Raw genomic sequence first — 21,891 nt, 5'->3', positions numbered from 1 at the left:
TGTTTGACAACACTAGTGTTGATTGTGAATTTTAATACATGTATCAAAAAAGCAATAAAGATATTTGACATTATATTTATAGAATAACACTTTAATAAGATTCAAGCATCCACAGTATGAACTAACAATAGTTATCACCATATGATATGATATGATATGCTATGATATGGCATTTGTAACGCGCCTATACACAAGTGTTTCAAGGCGCAACGAGGCAGGGAGGGGAGAACAAGGGGAAGACAGACAACGATCCTACTAGGCCAGGTGTCATTCAGACCGCGCAAGTGCAGGGGTAGGGGGAAAGGAAAAAGTGCAAGGGGAAGGGGAGGGGGAAGTGCAGTACAAGTAAGTAGAATAAAAAATAAATAAATAGGGCCAGCTGGTGGCAAGTGCAAGGTAAGTGCAGACAAGTGCTGGGAAGGGGGGGCTGTAGGGATACAGAGACAGTCCCACAGTGCAGGGGTTGCCAGGGAGGCAGTGCAAGTGGAGAGTGGCTGGGCCCAGGACCGAGGTCGGTGAGGGTGGCCCAGTTGCAGATTCAGTGCAGTTTCAGTGAAGAATTTAGCAGGGGAGAGGGAGAGAGAAAGCAGAAGCAAAGAGGAAGGTTTTGAGGTGCTTCCGGAAACGGCGATGGTTCTCCTCAAGTTTCAGGGAGGCAGGAAGGCTGTTCCAGAGGGAGGCCCCTGCCGCGGAGAGAGATCTACCCCCAGCTCGTTGCTTCGAGAGGCGGCTGACCCTGAGGGAGTTGGAGACGGATGAGCGAAGGGCTCGGGAAGGAAGATATTTAGGAAGAGAGAGTTGAAGGTATTTAGGCCCCAGGCCCCAGAAGGCCTTGTGGACAATGCAGATCAAGTAACAACACGGCAATGGCAATAATGTATACTTTCCCCAATTCTGCTTGCTCTTACAATGGAACCTCTAATAGTAGAAACATAGCATATTGATTACATAAAAAGTATTATTTTCTGAGTGTTACAATCTAAATGTAGATAGTTTGTTCTACTTGAATGACATTCTGATTTATCATCTTTTGTTAAACTTGTTTACAACATTTGCGGGTCATTCAGGTTTACGATTAAAAGAAGAATAAAAGATTATGATGGTGTACAATTATAAGAAAATAAAAGAGAATAATCCAAGTTTGTTGACCGGCACAACCTTGAACTACAGAATGCTGATGAATACTTTCCCTAAATGCCTTGCCTTCTGTTTGTGGCCATTGTTTTGTTGGAATGTGAATGCTCCTGATTCTGTCATGAAATGTATATTCAATGTTCCACATGGTGATTAACATGCCAAATCCCATAAAAACATAGGTAATTTCCTGTAATGGGGCTATGTTTATGATTAAGAGAACTTCATATCTAGGGATTCATCTTTTTGTGCAAGAGAATATTCTTTCCCTTGAGGCAGACAGAGAACACAAAATATTGTATGTTTCAACAAAACTTGTATTTTGTCAGGATAATGGAATAAACAGCTGTAGGTCTAGAGGTTTCATGGCAAGATAAAGGAATGTTCTTCTCTGAGAATATTCTAACCAGAAGGCGGTGGAAATGGAACAATTATTATTCATGAGGTTTTACACTTTGACAGAGTACTCTGTCTACTTTTCAGTCTACTTACAGCCCAGATAGCGTCATGGCACCCAAAACACAATCTCGGGGATAGGTCCCTACCACACTTTTTGACATCTAAGTTCCAAACACATTCTCGGGCATATAGTGCCCAGCTCGCTATTTATCAAACTCCAAAGGATATAAGGCTCAGCTCACCTCCACAGAGATAGTGGGCCTCATTACGAGTTTGGAGGTAGTCATGCCCTTAATAAGGGCATGGCCACCCCCAAACCCGGGTTCGGGTCTGGGTTCCCTGAATGGGGAAATACCGGGCCATTCCGACCTTGGAGGGCCGGTATTTCCCCATTCAGGGAACCCGGACCCGGTCCATCCCCATTCCCATTTGAGCCTCCACAGGGCTCAATGGGAATGGGGAGCATGCTAACAACAGGCCCGTTAATGACGGGCCCGTTGTTAGCATTCTGAGCCGCTCGCGGGACCCGCTAAGGACATCTGGTAAAACCAGGCATCCTGGACGGGTTCCGCGAGCGGACATCGTAATGGGGCAGTAAGGGGTTAACGGCTCCTGCACCTTTACCGGCGCCGTTAACCCCTTACTGCCCTCCTCATAATGAGGCCCAATGTCTACCATATCAGCCTGCTCTCTTAACTGTAGTGCCTGGCATAGCTCCCTGCTTGCTCCAACAGCCCCACCTATGCCTTGGGACTTATACCTCAGGCAACACTCTGATATTCAGCCTCCTTCACAAGTCTCCCAGGCATCTCAACACATTCTTTCTCTCTGCTTTCTCAATACTCTCTGGTCTCTCAAGTCTCTCCGACATCTCAGCTCACTACGTGCTTTTAGACCTATCAGTGTTCTTAGGTCTCACAGAGTTCTTCCTTTCTCAGTGCCCCAAGCTCGGAGTGCTCTTGGGTCTCTGCTGGCTTCCTGCACTTCTCCTCTTGGCATTGTGCTCTCTCTTCTGGCTTCTGAAAACTTCCAACAAACCCAACCTCATACTTGATGTAGTGAGTGAGTAATCATATCCTTATTACAGTCTGGTATTGGTTGGGAGCCGTTATATATTGTATTCATTTGGATTGGTATACTGTCCTAAGTAAATAGTCTGTCTCACCCGTATCCTTCTCAAATCTTATCTAGTTTTTCAATGGCACAACTGCCTTTTTGGAGTCAGGCAGAAATCACACCTCATATTTCCAGCTCCATATCTGCCTCCAGTGGCATATTGGTGGCTGTGGCTGCTCCGAACACTGCTGCACAATGTCTCCATGAGCAGACATTGTGCTGCAGTATTCGGAGCAGCCAGAGCTGTGTGCTCTGCTCTTGAAACTCAAGTGGTGAAGACTTGTCATGAGCATCCTTGGATCCATGTCTGTAGGTCTCTGTGCAAGCAGCTGTTGCCAATACTGTTCTACAACTCTGGTTTATGCTTTCCCCCCCAAGGCTTTCATTGCTGACCTCCCACATAAGAGGAGTTGGAATCCTCTATGTATTTAGGTACTCGCCATACAGAGAGATCTTTACTCAATGAGCCAGAAGAGATCATATTTGAGAGGCGTAATCATGATTCATACCCAGCCCGCCTGCATGTTGCTCTAGACACTGGTCTGAGGTCCTGTTACACTGGATTACCTGGTTCTCAGACTCCTTCTCACCTGTTAGAATTGGGAAAGATCATTGAATTCACAACATGCTGGATTTGAGAAATGGCATAGAAACAATACTGAATTCATTCAATGTATACTGCTATTGTAGATTATCACTATATTATTAAAAAATGTTATAATGATGAATATGAATTTGAAGCTGCTATATAGATTTGGAGATCCAATGTCTATTACAGTAAAGAAAGACATATTTTAATAGCACAAATCATACTTTGTTTTCTGAAGAAACAATATATTTCCTATGAGCAAAAAGCTAAGTGTAGGGCAGTACATTTAAAGGAATTAACTTTCTGACCAAAAACAAATTGTGAATATGTCTGCATGGAATAGATATTACACTACTTTTATCAGCTGAAGTTAATGCCCTTTCTGGGATGGTTTCAGTATTCAGGCTTAGGTATTGTGCCTTCCAAATGTACTGGTGCATTATTTAGCTGAACTGTGGGAAATCACATAACTTGTAATAGGCAATTTTTAATTTATTTGGCCAAATAATTGTTAATCCTCGAAACTGCATATTTTTCTCAAACTTCCATTCCTAGTTTAATCACATGATACGCACTGTGTTATACTTTTTAGAGAGAGCTAAACAACCTTGCCATTAGAGATTGTTCTCTAGACTAGGTTGCATCATTTCTAAAAGACTGCTCTCAAAGTATCATAATTGATCAATTTCAGTCTGAATTCGAGAGATGTCTTTTGCATGCCCCAAGTCTCTTCTCTCACCCCAACTTTATAACCTGTGTCTCTCTACGCTCCTGGCCTTCAGTACATAATTTCATTTCTCATATAATAAGTATGTGGACTATACCGAGTTAACACCACAAATTGCAAACAATTCTTCACACTTTTTTAACATCGCTAAATGCATCATATAACTGAATACTTCATGGCATACAGCCGGCTCGTACAAAACCCGGAAAATAAAGAATTTCAGACTTTTGGCAATTCAACATCCGTTCCTGATCATGTGGTAGTCATGAATTACCTTACCAACTTAACCCGCATAAGAAATTCTGGTATTAACATTGACTTGTATCTTCCTGTGCATCCCACAATAGCCTTGATCGCAAAACAGGATTTTTGACACCTGAAAACCATTAGGGAAATACTTTGTGTTTATTGGTATAGTCCTTTGAAGACTGGACTATGCCAATAACTTAGATCTCAGTGCTCCAGTTTACCTGGTGCCATAACTGCAGGGAGCCCAAACTCTTTTTTTCAAATTGGTTTCAGAGAACATATATCCCGATTTCCTATCTCACTACGCTGGTTCCCAGTGGGCAGGGGAATTGTATTCAAATCCCTCTGTATCATTCTGAAAGCCAACAACATTCAATTCTGCATTTTCCTACACTCTAAACTAAAGGTACTTAAACCTTTCTTAACCTGATATCAGCTAATCACCTACCATATTAATCACTTCCTAGTTTCCAAAGAATTAGGCATATCGTCCTTCTCTCATTTAGCTCTTGATGTTTGAAACACCCCCCTCTACAGTCCTGAGAGCCATCCGAGACTAAGAAGGGTTTAAGAAAACATGACACGTTCTACATTGACAAAAGGAGAAGGGGACTGTTACAATCAAGCCAATCTCTCAGATGGTTCTTTTACATTTTGTGCACTGCATTGTGGAGACCAAGCCTCCTCTGCTCTAAATACCTGATTTTGGATTGGAATGCTTTATAATGATGGACTTCCACCTTAAGTATGCCACACCCTAATCATGTTCATTCATCATTATGATATTTCACATTGCTGTCCAATGTGATCATTCTTGATCCATGGTTTGCCTCTTGCATTGCTTGGTCTCCAATTCACTCGTCTCCGACTGGCTTGATTTCAGTGAACTGCCCTATTGCCCCTGCAGTAGTAGTTGAAGCATTTTGTCTCCCTACGAAAGCATGCATTTTCCTGTGTTATGTGTGTCAATGTTTCACGCATTATACATTATACTCTATAGCTTGGCTTTATTGGAAAAAAAGCTGAAGCTAAGGATTACCTTTTCTGAAGATGGCTTTTAATGCTTTTCTCCCAGGTCATTGTCATCAGCTCTCTTGATGATTGTGACTACACAAAGTAACCTTGTAGATGTCTTTTTTTGAAATAGATAGGAACCATTCACAGTAAGTCTGTATTCCCCCATTTATACAGGATAGCCCTCATACATTACAAATTAGTGGCCTTGCCCCCATTGAGAGGCTATGCTTCTATGGCTCTTGGAGAACCAATCTCTCCTGCTCTTTCGTTTCCCTTTTACCCACAGTGGATCTCTGCATTCACCTTTTCACAAAGCTAGTTCTTGGCTCTGTCATTTCTGAATTTTTGTGTTCAGGGGCATAACTGAGCACACCTCAGGTCCATTAAACAAACATTTGTACCTAACATTGTTGGAGTAGAAACTGAAGGGCTAGTTACCACAACGTGGTTTATTTTCCCTTTTCCTGATCAGCATGTCATCTGATCCATGTCCCATTACTGCCTATGCGCCCATACTTATACAACCACATTTTCTCTACACCCTTACCATTGTATCTTCATAGTGTGTTAGTTTGTGTTGCCGCCCTCCTATTTCCGCTACTCCCCCTCTCTTGCCCTTTCTTCTCCTCCTCACGCTATGTCTTGGGTACCTCAGGTGGAAACACATTACGCCATTTCATGGACAAAACTAATTCAGATGTGACTGTCACAATATTGAAGCTCTGTAACAGAACCATAACAAATACTGACCATCTGTTACATGTGGATTTAGAGAATGAGCATGAAATAAACTTTACAAAATGTGTTGAAAGTAATGATATCTTCGTCTATGATTAAAATGGTTGAAAATGATTTAGAACTTAAAATTAGCAACCATATTTGGAAAGGAATTCTGTACGTATCAGGAGAGCAGGAAAGTTGGCAAATAAATCTAAAATAGTATTTGCTTATTGTATTGTTTATCTGGAGAACTACCAACCAATCGCTTGCTGCACTCTACCAGCAAAATGTTTGCATTTTCCCATGCCCGCTGTATATTTTCAAACACTACTCGGCCACTAGCCATAGCCTTTGGCCAGGTCCCTTGGCCGTGACCACTGTACATGTTCCCCAAATGTGTTTCTTTTGGACCCACTAGGTTCAACACTACCAGGCCATATTTCATATTGCACTATTCAGTTCCTTAAAGTAATACTGTACTCATATCCTTCGGCCACACCCATTAACCCCCACCTCACTGTACTTGTAATATTCCAGATTTGTTTGTATTCAACTACCTTTTTTAACTCTCTTTTTTTAAAACGTTTTGCCCATAACCACGGTTATATTAGCAATGCACTACAAATAATCACAATTATCTGTAAACGCCCGCAAATAACCGCAGCTATGAAATGCAAGTCCCATTGGGTGGATACATAAAGGTGGCTATAGCAGGGCCATTATAGCCGCAGTTATGAGTGTGCCATAACGGCCATAGGCTGTACTCATAACCGCGGTTATAACCATGCCTACAAAGCTGCACGTGCGATAATTGAGGCAATCTCGTCAGAGTTACATCTATAAAGCGGTTTTCTGGTAGCTGCATGGCTGTTTTGAGACAAAACGTAAAGTATGTAAAATCACTATACATGACAGTAATTAACGGAATCAAACCTGGGGCAAAAATGTCTCCGAACATACCTCACTTCTTCACATAATTACATAAATTGAGGACCAATCTCTCAACCTTGTAATTTATCAGCTTCTGTCAAAATGACTGCAGCATACTGGAGCTAAAATCACCGTGTCTAGCAATTATTACAGTTGCTGATTTGACTACATATAGAAACAATGTCCATAAATATCCTCTTTGTAACCCGTACAAAGTATAGGGAGCTAAAAAAAGCTGATACAGAGAGCTTTCTTACTGCAAGAACTAGCGTGAAAAACACATATTTGCACGCAGCTGCTGCATCGTGATGTCATCATATGGAGTGTGATGACATCACAGGCAGCAACACATGCTGAAATATAATGAATTATTATACAAATTGGTAAATGCATAAAGCGTTCTCTATTCTAATACAATGTATTCCTGTATGCCTGTTATGATCATTGCAAATCAGAACGTTAGCAATTTTTACAAGCATATTTATGGACAAAATACAACTTAATCTGCTGCACTATAGTTAAGCTGACTATCAAGATACATAGGAAACATGGAAATTGATTTGCTAATAACTTTTCACTCGCATTACGGATTTGCCTGATATTTTACAAACAAAAGGTTTGCTACACAACCCTCCCACATTCACCCCTCACCCCCTGCCTGCTACCCTCCACCTCCCTGGAATGGAAATCTTGGGAAAGGTTCATGAGAAAATGAACAAGTTATTAAGAAAGCATAACTGGATGCTGCACCACAATCAATCATTTTAACCCCATTGACAATGTGAGAACAGGCAAAACCAAACACTTTCAGGTCTTTTTTTTAATACGTTCTTGTGTCCGGTATCTTGGTTATGGAGCCATTGCCACCATGTACACGCAATGATGCCTACCGTGGCTCCACAACACAGCTTCCGTTTGGTTCTCTGAAATAACTGAGGTTATTCTACCACACCCACAGCAAACTTGCATGATTCTCTCATCGTTTTGTTGTCTTGCTTGCAGACAGTTTTCTCTCAAACCAGCAAGAACCGTTTGACAAACAAAAACCCATTATTACTATCCCTGTTTACCTTCCCTTATTCCTAAACCTCTCTCCCGTGTCTTGACATCTGTAAGTAGTGGGTATTTTCTATTTTAGCTTATTTTTTAAAAACGTTTTCTTTTAGATGGCAATGTTTTTTTGTCTTCTCTTTAATTCTTTACTGCATACATTTTCCACCCTGTCCGACATATACCATGATGTCAGGACACAGCAGTGTTACCTAAACCAGGTAAAGTTCCCAATTTTTTATCTCAGGGGATCAAGACTCAAAGGGAACTAACTCAAAAGCGAGAAACATAAAGGTGGGTCTGTTTACCCCTCTTTCCAATGCCCCAGTCTTTCAAAGTGACCTACAATTGCACATTAGGCAAATACCAAATGGTATTATCACTATGAGACATCACGAACCTGTATTGGTGCATTATGCACTTTTGTTTCTCTTTTATAAAAAAAAAAGTTTTTTTAAAAAAATGGTGAATTGTCTAACTGTGTAATATCGTATTTGTGTGTCAATTGATGCCTTTTTATTCATATATAACATGTAACAATAACAATGGAATTTATTTTTGTAATTAGCCTTGTGCCGGGTTCGTGATGTCTCATAGTGATTATACCATTTGGTATTTGTCTAATGTACAATTGCAGGTCACTTTGAAACACTGGGGCATTGGAAACAGGACACAGCAGTGACATCAGCGATGACATACAGCAAGTCATCGTCCCTCTGCAAGCCGATGACATCATATGGGTTGCCAACGCCTCACCCACATGCAAAATGTCCTGCAGCATTATGATGGCCTCTGACAGCTGGAGGTACTTTCTGGTGCCAGAGCACCACAGCCTGAAGGAGGTTGAGCAGGTCTGTTGCACTTTCTGCTGGGAGGTCCTGCGACGGGGGGCGACAAGCAGCATGCCATATTCTTTTTTAATTTATTTATTGGGTATTTATAATGCGCCTATACACAATGTGTTTCGAGGCGCAGCAAGAGAGGGTGGGCAAACAGGAGGACAAAACAAAAACGATGCTACTAGGTCATATCAGATCGTGGAAGTCCAGTAAAAGAGAAGTGCAGGGAAGAGGAGAGAGTGGGGGAGTGCCAGTCAGGGCGGAAGGGCTGTGAGAAAGCGAGTGCCACGGGAGGTCAGATGGACAGAACCTGGGAAAAGCATAGAGTGCAGGGGAAATAAGGTTCACGAGCTAAGTGCAAGGTAAGGGGCTGGAAGGGCTACCAGGTTGCAGGCCCAGCCAGGCAGTTTCGGGTTGAAAGACCGAGTGACAAATGTTCGAGGGAGAAAAGACCGAAGATTGTTTTTTTCAAAATAACCTTCGGTCTTTTCTCCCCTGAACATTTGTGACTTGGCCAAACGCCTGCCCACACCCCCACCCACACCCCCGCCCACACAGCCAACCCAACCCAGCACCACCACACCCCACACCCCTACTTACCTTGCATCTAACTCGCTGGTCCCTGTGACGCTGGTTCCCTTTCACTTCTGTGATTGGGAACCAGCATCGCAGGGTCCTTTCCCTTTTTTTTTTTCCTTGGGTCATCTGTGTGGGTGTCTTCCGCAACCCCTGCTCACTCTACTGTATAGTATAGTGAGTGGGGCTTTCTGGGGTCCCCTCAACCTGCACTGACTATACTGTATAGTATAGTGAGCGGGGGTTGTGAGGGACACCCCCTCAGCTCCTGCAGGGCGAGGGGTCCGGAAGGGCAAGTGCAGGTTTAGGGGGTGCGGGAGGGTCAGGGGAGACCAAGTGCAGGGGTAGACTGAACTAGGGGGCCTGGTGCCCTGTAAGACTCTGAAGGAACCAGGCAGCCAGTCAAGAGGCAAACAGGGATGTTAGCAGGGGAGGGAGAGAGGGAAGGAAGAAGAGAAAAGGAAGGTCTTGAGAAGCTTCCAGAAATTAAGGAGATCTGGCTCAAGTCTGAGAGGGGCAGGGAGTCCATTCCAGAGGAAGGCATCTGTGCAGGAGAGAGATCGACCACCATTTTCTGCTTGGAAAAAGGTCTGATCTGCAGAAAGTGAGAGCTAAACGACTGAAGGGTTCTAGCAGGGGGTTATTTAGGGAGAGTTGGATATAGCAGGGTCCCAAGCCCCGGAAAGCCTTGTGGATGATCCAGTGGGTTTTGAACTTGATCCTCGCAGCAACCAGGAGCCAGTGGACAGATTTTATGACTGGAGAGATGTGGAGAGGAGTTAGGCACACTGAGGAAGATGCAGTTGCAGTAGTCCAGCCTGGAGAGTACCAGAGCTCTGAAGACATTGAGTTTCTGGGGGAAGGTGAGGAAAGGAAGAATGGCACTGAGGAGGTGGAGCTGAAAGTGGAGGAGAGGAGTTGAAAATTACACCAAGGTGTTTTGCCTCACAGGAGGGTGAGGGGAGAAGGCCCAAGGAGGGTGGCCAGAATGTGGTAGGGAAAGAGGGAGCAGGGGTCCCAATATGAAGGATGTCTGTCTTACTGGCATTAAAGCAGAGATTGATAGCAGTGCACCATGCCTTAATAGCAGACAGGCAGTCAGCAATGAGAGAGGAAGAGGAGGAGGCAGAGGAGTGAAGCTTGAAAGAGAGCTGCATGTCATCAGCATAACACTGCAAGTTAGGAGAGAAGGTGAAGATCAAGTGGGCCAGAAGGGCCAGGTAGAAGTTGAAAAGCCAATGCTCTCGGATAGAGCCCTGAGGGACACGCAGGTGGAGAGTGAGATGGTGGAGAGGAAAGGGCCCAGTTGAACCTGGGAAGGTCCGAGAGGAAGGAGGTCAATCAGTCCAGAGCCAGGTCTATGATACCAAGGGTATCACAAAGCCGATTTATCAGGGTGGCATGATTGACTGTATCAAAGTCATAGGAAAGGTCAAGAAGGATGAGAATGGAAGGGGAGCTGGAATCGAGATAACAGAGCAAGTCTTCACAGGTTTTCAGGAGAGCAGTTTACATGCCTCTGGCAGCTCTCAAGCCAGACTGGTGGTCGTGGAGACAACCAATAGATTCAGTATGGTTGATAAGCTTGGAGATGGCCAGCTTCTTCAAGAGTTTGCCCAGGAAGGGGTAATGGAGATAGGGCGGTAGTTTGCCAGACAGGAAGGGACGGCAGAAGGCTTTTTGAGAAGAGGGTGCACAAGGGAGTGCTTGAGGAGTGAGGGGAAGGATCCAGTGGCAAATGAGTGATTGCATAAATCAGCCAAGGCTGGAGCAAGGGAGACAATGTTGTCCTTGAAAGTTCTGGAGGAGCAGGAGAGCACCTGTTTGGATGAGACATTCATTGAGCAAACTTGTCTAGAAACCTCATCAGGCATTATCAGAGAAAAAGAGGAGAGTAGGAGGTGAGAGGAGAGTGTGCGAGGGACAAGTGTGTGGAGTAGAGGAGAGTGACGACAAGATGTGCTGAGTTTTGAAAATGAAGTGAGGGGTCAAAGAAGTGCACAGGGCCAGGGAAAGCAGAGGAGAAGTGGAGACTGCAGTAGGGTTGGCTAGTTCCTTGCAGATTTTGAAAAGTTTAGCAAAGTTGTTAGTGGCCACAGAGATGAAGGCTTGGATATAGGCTCTCTTCTTTGAATAGATGGAGTCTGTATTACCTTTGGAGCTAGAAGCCTGCCATTTCCATTCAACTGCTCTGCACTTGCATTTCAGAACTGCCAGGTCAGAGCCATACCAGGAGTTGCACTTGGAGGCAGGTTTCATGCAGATCCTCATGACAGGGGCAAGGATGTCCAGGGTGTTGGAGATAGAGAGTTGAATGTTACTAAGGGCTGTGTCTGAGCGAGAGTCAGTGGCAGGAGTAGGAGGAGCAGTGAACGTGGCAGCAAATGCAGCAACTGACACTCGCACCATAGATTGAATGATGAAGAAGGAGGCTAGCAGTGCTGGTGGGGGCTAAGCGGGGGACCTAGGCATCCCAGAGACTGGGCGCCTCAACCCTAATCCAGCATCTTGTAAGGGTGCACTGGGATGAGGTGGACGAGCCCTACTGTCAGGCCTACTACAAGCAGAAGATGAAAGACCATGGACCTCAAGCAGCACGACGTGTCACCAGTGCTGCACCCTCCACCTCACCTGCAGCACTATCAGCTCCAGACACATCACCTCCAGCAACATCCGGCGGGGCCACAGCTGCAGCACCTTCGGCCAGCTGGGCAAGAGTGCCAGTACTACCTGCGACCCAACCTGCTCTCATTCACACTGTTGTAAACCTGAGTGAGTGCATGGTCTTGTGCCTCGTAAGCCACAACAGGATTCCCGTGGGAAGTGGGTCACCCTAGATGAATGGGCAATTGCGATACACCAAGTCAACTGCAACTGCTAGGCTTTTCTTTTTGTTTGTAAGTGGCAATTCTTTTCCGCATTTCTTTAACAAAAAAATACACGCACAAATAAAAAAATCAAGAAAACCATCAAAAATATATATGTTTGTTTTGTTTACCCCTTGTTACATGTTCAAACCTAATGTTCTTCCCATCCAAGTTGCCCCCTTCTCCTTCATCCATAAAAGGTTATTTTCAGAAACATCCTTCCAGTGAAAAAAATAGAAAAAAAGAATACACAGACTGGATAAATGGATCAATAATCACCAGGGTTGGATTGGCCCTTCGCCTTTCGGCCTGTGGCCATGTCCAAATCATCCCTGCGAAGGGGAGGCCAGTTTCTTGCCATGCCTGGGCCAGTTTGGACCCCAAAAAATATTTAGATATTTTTGTCTGTTGAAAAAATATATATATTTTTGAAAAACAAAATACCTGCAGTGGCATAATTCATCAAAGCAAGGTAACTTATGTTACCTTGCTTTGATGATTTATTTGCATGCATGATGTGTGCATCATAAATTATGATGCATGCATCATTCACATGCTGCTGCAGCATGCAAAGTTGGGGGGCCGGGGCTGCCGCCGGGCCGGCGGCTGTCACTGTGCTGCCACTCCAGGGGGCACGGTACCCCTGGAGTTGCTGTGCGTTTGTATTAGTGATAAATATGTATTAGTGATATTAGTGATAAACAACCAATTTTTAGAGTAGTTAAGCATCAAATTCGGACTATGTATTTTGCCTTTCACAATTTGCAGTAATAGCATGTTTTTTTTCTGCCATTGTCTCTGTTACGATCATCACAAGACATTCCATCTCGGTGTCCTCTGTCACTTGACAAAATCCTTGTGCCTAAAAGCTTCTGTACAGTGTACAGATATTTGACCATAGCACATCAAGTGGCAATTGACTTCATTGCGCCACAATGAATGCTTTGTTGTACAGTGTCTATCTTTTCCCATCTCACTGGCATGCTGTTCAGGATGTTTGTCTGCATGTATGAGGTAATGAGTGCTCAAAGTATGGGATGTCCTGTGAGTGCGCTGATTTCCCTATTTTGCCAACCTCTGAAGCCTGAAAGTAGATGCATGCAGGCTTGACATGCGGCCAACTTTGCACCAGACCTCCAGATGCTCTTAACTGGTCTGCTGTTAAATCTCAGTTACCTGTTTATTGACATCCACTACAGAAAAATTGCTCATTTTACTATAGCCAATATGATAGCTCAGTGGGTTGAGCACTCGCTGCTGCGATGTGTGTGTGATCTGCAGGTTCGAATCCCAGCAAGGCCATCTAAGTCTTTCATCCTTCTTAGGTCGATAAATGAGTACCAACACAAGTTGGGTGATATTGTATGCATATTTGTTCTAGTGCTATACAATAACATTTTATCATTTGGCCTTAGACATCTGCTTGTATTCACAGTAATTTGACATTATGGAACTATAAACACAGATATTAATGACACATATGGTTATCCATTCTTGTATGGAATGTATATCACATTAGTGAAATCATAACCATATTTTTCGCAGTGTACTTAGGAACAATGCTATTTGATGCCACTTCCTGTTTTGTCAAGGGGTGAAAGGTCATGTTTCATCGCTTCCCAGGATGTCACTTTGGGGTGGGGTCAAATGACATCACTTCCGGTGATGTCATCAGAGGTCAAGGGTCGTGAGGTGAGGGGTGGGCTACTTTTTTGAGGCGATAGGTGAGCCACTTTTTTTTTGGGTGTCCGGGCCTATTTCTTGTCCCAGTCCAACCCTGATAATCACTACATGATTCATTTATACAGTATGTGTCAGTAGAATCCTATGGAACCTGTTGTCCAGAGGCTGCTGAATGACACGAGAAACAAGGTAAGAACCTACAGACCATAGCCTAAACCAGTTCCTAAAGTAAAGCATAATGATCCAATGCTTTTCAGATCCTTATACTTACTAACCCCCTTCCTTTTTATCAGAGATCCTTGAGACAACAGGAAGTTGGAACCAATGAAGCAACCCACCCTGTCCACACAAGGAATATCTAAGCAAAAGAATATGTAAAATATTTTTAAGGGGCAAGAGAAACAATAATTAAACAAGACAATGTATATGCATTACATTCTCGGTCCCTCAAAAAAACACTGAATTCTGTAATATATATCCTAGATAAGTCCAGCAGTGCTGAGAAATACAAGGATATGAAGCAAATATACGAGGAATAGACTATGCAGGTGGGTGACCACAGCCTATGTGTATACACACCATAATGTGATATGATCTCAATATCAACAACAATTTGCAACAATTTACAAACTGCATTTTATTATGTTTTGTAGAAATTGGTCCATGAAGATGGTCAAATTGACCAAAATACATTGCACAACACAAAATGCCTATGTGGTAAAAACTGGAAATGTATAACAAATAAAATAGTAACTTGTGAAATATTCCAGACGTCTGGGTAATTACTATATAATCTGGCTACCGGACTCTAAAGACTCTTCTACCATTAAAACTCAAAGTACAGTAATAATCATAATCAACTAGCTGTGCCCACTCTACCAAAATCTACCACTTACCCTTCTAATTGTACAATAGGGGTGGAGGCACGCACAACCAGAATAAGTCTTATGAAGAATTAACAAACTTAAGGAACAAGCGAGCTGAAACCCTAGGTTTTAGCGCAGCGGAGGCCGACGCCATCCTCAACCTCATCAGAGACACAGGAATCTCAAATACCACCACGGACCCCAGCACCAAGATCAAAAATCTAGAAAGACTAATTCACAGGGAAATCAATAGTAAACTTCATGCTGTCGCTCTCACAAAATATTACTGCGTACAACGGATACCACGAGGACTACATATCCCCCTGAGACTAACACTTTGCAAAGAAAGTCGCAAATCTATTTGCCAATGAGAACAGATACTAAATAAATGCTCCCTGGACCTGATATTATTTACCGTACAAAAACACTCTAAAGAACTAGACAATTTAACCATACAAATCACTGAGATACAGACGGAGCTTACACATGATCTCTCAGCAACAGATCTGGAACAAATACTAGAAGACATTAACAGTAACCTAGCAGACTACAACACAGAATTAGAGAACAATATACTCTGCAAATTCAGATGGGACACTCATGGCTACCTAAACAAAGTGGTATATACATGGATGGACAGATACAAACAAAACACATCACAACATAATAGAGACACCCAAGTTCATCTGATCACAGCAGCACAGAGTCCGAATCAACAACCAACGAAACAGAAGAAACCTCAAGAGCAGGCGCTAGCAGTAGCAAAACTGCAGTAGAGTGCACAAAAGTGTTTTTATGCAGGGGAGGAAGAGGCAAAGGTCCAGGTAGGAACACAGGAAGAGAAACACAGTGCCCAATAACACACCAGAACCCAAGGAAAATGTAGTAGTTAACCAGAGACAGCTGACTAGAACTAGAACTACTATAGAAAGCCCTGAATTTTGTTATCACATATATTTCCGACCTAATTGAAAAAAAGACAAATTATTCAGATTTTCCAGAAAATGAAGACTCAAAGCTTACTTCACCCAACAAGATGGTGAAAATATGGAAGAAGCTATTGAAGAACCTGAATTCACTCAATTCAGATCTAAAAGCACCTTCATCACTGCAGCCAGCTTTCCCATCATTGCCCTATTCCAAAGAAGGGCCACCACGACTTACAAAAACTATCATACACATATCCAAAACAAATTAACTTTAGCCGCAATGAGCTGAACATTATACAAACACTTTTTTCAAACACCACACTTACATTCAAACCAGCAGGCAAAAGTGAGGACTGGTTGTCCTGGACACCGAAGACTATGACAGAGGGTGTGAGACATAACTACTTGACAGGAACATATATGCCCCAATAGATCAAGATCCCACACCAGAGATAAGATCCAACCCAGAATAAATATTAGTGAATGCCGAAAACAGAGGTTATATCTCTGACAGACTACGAGACTACCTCACTTCACCATACCCAAGGACAACCATCTTCTACACCTTACCCAAGAGAGACCCTCAGGTTGCTCTATAGTGTTAGTGACTAATAGTATTCTACAACCCCTAGGGACATACCTTGACTTGTTTATTCAGCCCCTCATTCAAACCACGAACACATACATTAAGGACACCACACACTGTCTCAAAATATTGAACGCCCTTGATGTAAGCAATCAGGACATCTTGTTCACTGCAGATGTAAGAAGCCTGTACACCTCTGTACTGTATGACAAAGAGCAAGAAGCTATGGAATGTCTACTACTAAATGCCAATGAATTAAAAGCATCAAAAGAATTTCTTATGCTATTGCTAGACTTTATATCTCAGAACTCTTACCTAAAGTACAAGAAACAGGCCTACATCCAAGTTTCAGGAACATCCATATGCCAACACTTTCATGCACAAATTTCAAAAGAACACATCCTTGAACACCCCATCTGGCGCAACTACTTCAAATATTGGGGCAGATACATAGATGACGCCTTTGGACTGTGGTCAGGGACTGAATAAGACTTTGCACTTTTTGAAAGCTACTTTAATAACATAGATTACAGGATACAGTTCACCACCACACATAGCAAAGAGACAGTAGACATCCTGGATGTTACTGTAAGATACAAAGAGGACTAGCTTGAAACTGCCCTTTTCAGAAACCCCACCGATTGCAATAACCTTCTATATAGACTCAGCCTCCACCGACCTAATACCATAAAAAGCTTACCGTACAGTCAATTTCTTAGGGTAAAGAAAAAAGTCCAAGATGAGACAGATTGTGAAAGACATTTACAAGACATGGCCAGGTGATTCAAAGCAAGAGGCCATCCAGATGATGAAGACATGATCTCACTAGAGAAAGTAAAGAATATCACAAGGTACACAATATTGATGAAAAACAATAGCAAGGTCCAACCCCCACTTATCTATGTCACAAAATACTCACTACAAAGTAACAAAGTCAATAAAATCATCAACAAGCATTGGCATTATCTCTCCCAGGACAGGAAACTGGGAAATTATACATATCACCACCTGTATTCGCTTACACAAGGAGTAAAAACGTTGGAGACATGCTGATCAGGAGCAACAGCTACAGACCACCCAGAAAAACACGCCAACACAGGAAATACCACATTGAACAAACAACAAGGAAAGCAAAAATCTGGTCTAACATCAGAACAGGAAATCTCAAATCTCCAGTAACAAGACACTGCCTGGAAGCCAGGCACCAGATATCTCAAATGAGATTTCAAATGTTAGAAACTATTGAGAAAAGAGATGGGGATACAGTATCCCCAAACTACTTAACCAAAGAGAAACCTATTTGGATAGAATCACTGAATTGCTTACATCCAGGAGGAATGAATGAGGAATGCAACTATGTGTGTTTTCTTTGAATAAAATCCAAGAACAGTATATGACACCCCTAAAATAACTGTTGCATTCAACTGGAGAGCAGATAAGGTATGCCATATGCACACACCTGAAAGCAGGACAGATACCATGATTGTATGCCATCATGGTGGTATGCAGCCCAGAGAAATAACTTTAGTCTAGCTTCTTTAGGAATACAAATGGGACTACTCTCATGCTCACATGCAAGTACACATAATAGAGTGGGAAACTGTAAGTGCCACTGTATACACAAAGCAATGCTTGTAAACCATCTAACGCGGTAATACATTGTTAAACGATCTGTGAGCCAATCTAAGGTACATAAATCTATAACTGCTGAAATTGCTCATTAAGTTACCATCGCACATAGACATGGGTGGAAAGAACAATAGAGAATGTGTACCCTAGAAATTGTTTCAATATATTTAGAAATATGCATATAGTAGGAGATTATTAAAGCATCACAAATAATGAGTGTACATCAAGGTCACCAATGCATATGTATGTGCACAAATTGAAAAACTGAGAATGCGTAGGACATGTTATGAATGTTTCTAATATTGCTGCAACATACTGTTAATGTTAATGTTAATGTCAATGTTAAAGGACATTTGTACCGCGCACCATCCCCACCGGAGTGGTCCCCTGGCGCTCTGGCGGCTCTAAAAGATGGAGGGAGTTTGGGTTAGTGGGGAGAGAATGGAAAAGTGCAAGAGTGCCATGATGTGCTATTGGCGGCCTCAGCCCAGTGGGTGCGTTGGCTGGGCCTGGGGTGTTTGCGGCCGGTAGTCGTTGTGTACTGTTGTGCGAGTCTATGTGTGTTTTTTGTTTTGTTGTTGCAGTGTAGTGAAGTTTGACGGTTTGTTGTGCTGTAGGTTTGTGGTTGTGTTTGGTTTGGAGTTTGGAGTTTGAGACGTGTATGCAGAGGAGGAAAATTGTTAGTGGAATTGGTTAGTTGGCAACTCTATCCTGAATTGAAGAGTTGAGCTTGCGTAATCTCTCACAGATGGGGGGTGCGTGTGCACCCTGTGCCTCTGGTTCGGTCTGTGCCTGTTCTGAATTCGAGGCCAATTTACATTTCACTGCCACCTCCACCAGCCTCCCCAACAACCCTGCATGTTCCTCACTCCCACTTACATGGCCAGTGCACCTGCCAGTGTCACACCTCAGTTAGTCTCGACAGTTCCACAACCCAGTGGTATCTAGTAGCAGCTAGGGCGGTTGAAGATGTTGGTTTAGGGTTGGCTGGGGATGTTGATTCCGTCTCCCTGGGTGTCGCTTGTGTTCCACTCTGCCCTGCGTCCCCGTCCAGGTGCCGTCGGTGCTTCTCAGTCGGTTCTGGGGGCTTGTCAGTGTGAAAAACATATACAACGTGAGATTGTTAAAGTACCAAAAAAATGATTGTGCAATAAGCCTAACATTATTTATGGGCATGTAAACAATGAACAACTAAGAATGTGCACAACATGTCAACTGCAGTTGAGATACAGCTCCATCTTCTCTGAAATATGTATATTATAAGGAAAAATGCACAGGTACCTTTGAAATATAGATACCAGAAGCATCAGTATATTATAATATGTGATATTGTAGCGGTCCAAACCTTGTCATCCACATTAATCATTTCCACTTTGATGCATTTTTATCTAGTATAGAAACATATCCAGACAAATGTAGCACAATGTCTTCCATTCAAAAATATACTTGAAGCACAAACGTGCTTGTTACTACGAAAATGTAACCGTGATGACGCCTGCAACCACCAGTGCTATTTTGCTATACCTTCGTATATAAAGCCAGCCTCTGGATACAGAGATCCACCCCGAAAGGATCCTTTTGTCCAGAGGCTGCTGCATGACACCTGAAACAAGGTAAGGAAAAGAGTCCCCACAGACCATAGCCTAAACCAGTAAACCAGCTCCTAAATTAAAGCATAATGATCCAATGCTTTTTGTATCCCTATACTTAATAGCACCCCCCCTTACTCTTCACTTGCCTCGCATCCCGCTTCGGCGTATTTCTAGCCTGCAAGATTGCTACTCCGGTCCACACACTGCCTTTGTGGTTCCCTGTGCTGCGTCTCTGACTTGATCGCTGCCTTCTCATCCGTGGCTCTCCCCCGTCTACACATTCACCTGTATACCTGACAACTTGGCTTCCCGACAGTGGCTAACCGGTAAGATAGCCCTGTGTGGCTCAGCTATTCCATCTTTGAACTTTCACTCTGAGAAAGGGAGATTTCTCCAACTGCTAGACTGCTCATTTTGCTTCAGTCGAGCAATCTTCATTCTGGTTGCCCTCTTCTACATGTCACTTTTTGTCATTAGGTTGGTTACAAAATAATTAAGGTTACTGTCAGCAGGCTGTGTGAGTTATTAAAGGGGTTTATTACAATATTCAAGGCATGAAGAATGGAGGGAAGGGGACCAGGTCTCATCTGACAATGTTTCACTCGCCCCTGAGGGTCAACTCCACCCATGTGATCCTACCTCACATGGCCACCCCTAGGGTAAGGTTCAGGTAGCGGCTGCTGTCCCTGGGCCACATGTGTAGAGGCTACCTTCAGGAAAGGAGTGATGAAATCATCAGATTCATCACAGTACCAACAATTGTTTTGTGTTTTTATCATCACAAGAATGATATTCATATCTTTCAACAATTCACACTGATAGGATATTTAAAATAATGATTCCCCGTGGTCACCATTAGAATAAATCACATCTTTAGGACACTCCGAGGAAACATGTAGACTTTCACAAGCATGCGTGGAGTAAGATACTGGTTGGTGGCATCTTTAATGACTCCAGACACAAGCTGGAATTTAACCTGCGACAAATCTTTGGTAACTGCTTGTGCATATGCAGTTGCTCATTTTTGTTAAGATTCCCTCTGCCATTTATGCCATTGCTTTCTTTGTCATCTCCTGTATCTGAATATCCTTCACAGTGTATAAACCCATGCATGCCTCGCCTCGGATTCTCATATTAACGTGTACAGGTTCTAGGAACCTCTGGGGAACCTCTGTGGGTTCTGAAGACCGAGTTTAACACACACCCCAACTACATTTTTTATAATGCTAGAGCTTCAGAACTATATGCTGGGGATCATTGATAAGGGACATACAGGCCTTCTGGTCCTTTTAGATCTCTCAACAGCTTTTGATTTGCTGGACCACAAATGCCTACTTCACACACTAAAATATGTGGGTTTATGTGATCAGGATTCTATTGACTGGGTGTATTCCTTCTTGACACATAGAATGTCCAGAGTGTGCTGGGGCGACTCAACGTACTCTCAAGCTGTAATCATCTACGGTCTCCCACAGGGAGCCTGTATGTCTCCCATGTTTTCATTCTTTACATAAGGCCCTTCTGTAGCCTCCTTGAAGGCATGTGTGTCTACATTACTAATTATGCAGATGACAGCCAATTGGTGATGAAGCTATCGGGTGCCTAGTCTTTGGACTCGAACCATCTAGGGTACATCTATGCTTCAATTGAGTCTTGGATGAACACCAATTGGATGTGCCTTAATGGCAACAAAACAGAGTTATTGATCTTTGGTTTACCCCAAACTAAAGCTGAATTGGACCCAAAATGTCAATCTTTTCACCTTGACAATTGTGATATTTCGGTTGTAGAAAGGGTCAAAATGCTTGCCACGTACCTGCATTTATCTCTTTCTGTGGACCTTCAAATAAACCAAGTGTCTAAAAACTGCTCCTACTATCTCCAACTGCTGAGGAAGACCCAGCCCTTCCTATTTGAGAAACACTGCAGCTCTATTGCACGGGCCATAATCTTGTCTAGACCAAATCATGTTAATTGGAGCTAATAAGAAATGCCTGTCTAAACTTCAAATTTCCCAGAATTACGCAGTTAGAATTGTCAAAAACAAATTGAAGCGCAATCACATCTCTAAGAGTCGGCAAGATCTCCACTGGCTTCCCATCGCCACCATATATATACTTCAGAGCGGCAATATTGGTACACAACTGTCTTTATGGCACCTCCCTTGCTTACCTTGAATCCATGATTCTTCCCTATGTCCCGATTAGATCTCTGCACTTCTCGAGATGGGGTTAGTAAGAACTTTCTGTTTCAATCAGACCAATGGCCTAGACAAATCTTTTCCAGTTGTGGCAGATAAAATATAGAACTGCTCCAATCTCAGACTTGAGGAAAGCCATCTCAGCTTTCGTCGTAAATTGAAAACTTCCCTCTTTGAATAAATCCCTTCCTGC

At 43.0% G+C, this 21,891-nt stretch overlaps 1 long non-coding RNA gene across 1 annotated transcript in view; it reads right to left on the bottom strand.

Annotated features, from left to right (window-relative positions):
• LOC138481126 (uncharacterized) overlaps positions 1 to 21,891 on the bottom strand; it is a 152,955-nt gene that overhangs the window by 20,377 nt on the left and 110,687 nt on the right. Inside the window, exon 4 of the long non-coding RNA XR_011274195.1 lies at positions 18,786 to 18,993. This is a non-coding gene — a long non-coding RNA (uncharacterized lncRNA). The remainder of the gene's footprint in view (positions 1 to 18,785; positions 18,994 to 21,891) is intronic.

Source organism: Ambystoma mexicanum, chromosome 5p (assembly GCF_040938575.1).
Source record: "Ambystoma mexicanum isolate Mex_15411 chromosome 5p, UKY_AmexF1_1, whole genome shotgun sequence".
Taxonomy (NCBI): domain Eukaryota; kingdom Metazoa; phylum Chordata; class Amphibia; order Caudata; family Ambystomatidae; genus Ambystoma; species Ambystoma mexicanum.
Note: the sequence above shows the minus strand (reverse complement) of the source record. Positions and strands in the feature narration are given on the sequence as shown.